General features: G+C 38.9%; 1 protein-coding gene across 2 annotated transcripts in view; it reads right to left on the bottom strand.

Moving 5' to 3' along the window:
- Positions 1–3,314: 3,314 nt before the first annotated feature.
- nkx2.2a (NK2 homeobox 2a) overlaps positions 3,315–3,327 on the bottom strand; it is a 7,592-nt gene continuing 7,579 nt past the window's right edge. For both annotated transcript variants that reach the window (XM_042388923.1, XM_042388922.1), the window contains exon 3: positions 3,315–3,327. This exon is cut by the window's right edge. The gene's annotated coding sequence lies outside the window, so the exon portion shown is untranslated.

Raw genomic sequence — 3,327 nt, 5'->3', positions numbered from 1 at the left:
GAGGTTCAAATGGGCAGGATGACGAAGATCCATGGTGTCCCAAGTGCATATTTCCTCAAGTATTGTATTCCAAGGTATATAATAGTGTTATCCACGCAGGTTGAACTATGCTGCACGCCGAGATGCTTGTTTTAATGTCGCCTGCTTTATCCCTCCAAGCAGCCAAAAGCAATTTCCGATAAATCTGATCCTGTTGCTGAGCTGGTGGAGGGTTGGTGTAATTTTCTGGTGCGTTAATGACAAAACAGGGGTGCAAAGCGAATATTGTTCAACGTTAAAGTTTATCATAAAGGCTTTTGCATGAGGGACATTTATAGTTTGAGTCAATTTGGGGGGAAAAAAACACAACATAACATAAGTGGACGCACAAATAAATTATTTGGTTTGACCTAAAAATGTGTTGAAACTAATAAATTTGGAGACGAAATATTCTCAATATGTTTATATCAAGTTTTTACGGGTCCTGACAAAATATAATCAAATGTGTAATAAAATATTATAAATAAATGCATTATAAAAGATATAATTTAAATACAAGAACCATGTCCATGCGGTAATTTCTAGTATTTTAGCGGCACTAGGTTTTGGCGCATTAATCTACTTTAACACCTGCCTGTATCAATAGTTTTTTCCCATGAAAAAAAACAACATTCTGCATCTTACAGCATCACTTCCAGATCATCGGATTCACAGTAAAATTAAAATGTAAATGCAGATTCAAAATTTACCACTTAATCAATCGTACTATTTGCATATTTCTATAATTGCTACCAGCATGAAAAGCGCTGGCACACTTGCACTTGTATGTTGGCGTAAATTTTTTTTTTTTTTTTTTGGAGGCAAGTCCAGGACAGGATCTTAAATTGGTGCATATCAGGAGATGTGTGGCTTAGTGTTGCACCTGACACGGAAGTCCTTAAAACGGACTATGAAGTGGGGAAATCGTGTTAAATATTTTTCCATGTGTCTATTTTAGAAACAGGCCTACGCACAGCAGCGGGACTCAAAGCAAACAAGGAAGAACACTGTCTGGTATTAAAAATAGTTTTTGCGCTGTGACGAGCCACTTTTTGGGACAGACAATAATCAGCCTTTCACTTTGGAGAATGGGGGGGATAGAGGGAAAAGAGAAATGAGAAGGCTGTTGTTGGCATAGCTCTATCAAGGAAGAAGGACTCCCTGTTATCTGTGAATGGAGCTTCTTTTTTTGACCAGAATAGATATAGCACGAATTTTTAATTCGTTTTTCTTTCAGAGACAACAATGCTTTATTTGAAAGCTTGATACAATTTGGGTTTTGTCAGAGATCCTTTTCTCCTTGTCCGAGCCCAGCTGCCCATATGGGATACAACGTGTGCAGCAAAGATCACAATGGCACCAAGTGACAGGCAGGACAAAAAGACCAAGGATACATCTCCCTGACTCTGAACAGCACCAAGAAACTCTGTCAGTCTCTCTATCTGCACTGTCTACATCCCCACTCCTGCTGCTCGTTAACATGCACGCCTCTATAACATCCAATAAAACCAGGCCTGGGCTTTTGTCTCTGTGTTGTGTCGTGTACTGTATTATGCAATGATAGAGTCACAAAACTGCCTGAGCAGAGAGGCAAAATCTAAGGGCAAGGAGCCTGAGCCACGCAAAAGTCAACATCTTTCCTCTACGAATGACTTTTTGAATGTTATTACTGTCTTAAACTAGTTCAATTCTCTTTACGTTTTATTTGAAAGCAGCCAGAATATCAGCCAGGGTCAACTAAAATCCAATCACAGAGAACCAATCCTTTATCACCGCCTTTTTTTATCAGTTCACTTTATAATTCCCATAACACGCACTGCGTCTCATATTATTTCTCCTCGCATCGGTTCCCCATAACAACGGTGGAATAAGCGATTACTGACAAGATGTAAGCAGCGCTGCTTATTTCTCCCCGGTTTTTTCCCCCCCTCCCCGACAAAATAAAAACACAAAACGAAAACTACAAGCAAATTGTCGAGTTATTTGACCTACAAGCTCAACCAGTGGTGAAACACAAAACCTTTCTGTCTGGGACAAATTGAGTCTCTGTCGCCCACAAAAGCAGTAGCCCCTTGAGACTCAATTCTGTAAATAATTAGCAAATCTGTCCAATTTAGCTGTTTGTTCAGTGATGATAGGGGGCGACTCTAACATCTGTTGTGAGATTTTTTTGTCCCGGGACAAACAAATGCATAGATTTTTCTACTAGGTTATCATATTTACCCAAGATATTGACTGGAGTCTGATAATCCGCAGTGCGCTCTGCGGATCACTGGGGAGTCATTTGTGCCTATTTTGGTTCCACCTTAAAGAATAATAGAGTAAAGTGTATCTTAATGCGGAATATCACTGCTAAACGTCATATGCTGGTTTATAAAATAAGTTTATTAGGGCGGTGGAGCCTCTGAGCTGTGCGTATTTTAGTTGACCGTTGGCCGTGGTTAAACAAAGAAGGCTGGTGAGTCATTGATTATTCCTGCTCTATTTGCAGTTTAGCGCTTAACAAGATAACAAAACATTTATTGCATTAAACGATTTTTTCCCCCCCTCCTCAGTCTACCACTTTACACCCAAGGCCGGGAGTGGTTGGGGATGCTGACAAAAAGGAGAGCTTTTGACTCAAAAGCTTCTTATGTGGAGAAGCCCTCTTATATTAAGTGAGTGGATTTTAGTCCCATTTCACAAGTGACTTTAGGCTTTTTATTGGTGAGGTGTTCGGGTTCAGCAAAAAATATTCTCCGGATTAAATTTGCCTACAAAGAAAAGACTGAAGTGCGCTTGGAGATTTATTCCCATAGTCCAGCTCCATTCTGTGCAACAATATAGCGTTTGGCTCCTCGTCTTTCATTAGGATGTTTGGCGATGTTTATTCAAAGAAGATCAAATCGAATAGGACACTTATATAAACCAAAGCCTCATTTCAGAAACAAAGCATTTTATTTAAAAATCCTTATAAAAAAATTTGGGATATTTAGCCATCACCGCGCGGCTACACTGTTATTTACATATGTGATCTGACACGGCAGTCATATTCTTTTTTTTTTTTTTTTTTTGCCAAAAATCACTCCCTCATTTTTGTCTTAAATTTGGAAATATAGGGCCCATATAGGCCGATCTTCAGCTTAACTCTCCCGAAAGTTCTCTAGGCTGCAAACATGTGCCACAAAATATTTACAGGAAATAAAAACAAAAGGAAAAAAGCTGAAAAGTTGCCAGTGTTTATTCATGGCCATAAATATTTTTTTCGGTCCATAAAAGAAGCAAGAAATTAAAATTTCTATAATTATAAAGTGGTTCGTACGTGCTGAT

Source organism: Thunnus maccoyii, chromosome 16, assembly GCF_910596095.1.
Source record: "Thunnus maccoyii chromosome 16, fThuMac1.1, whole genome shotgun sequence".
NCBI lineage: Eukaryota > Metazoa > Chordata > Actinopteri > Scombriformes > Scombridae > Thunnus > Thunnus maccoyii.
The sequence above is the reverse complement of the archived record's forward strand: the minus strand, read 5'-3'. Positions and strand labels throughout refer to the sequence as shown.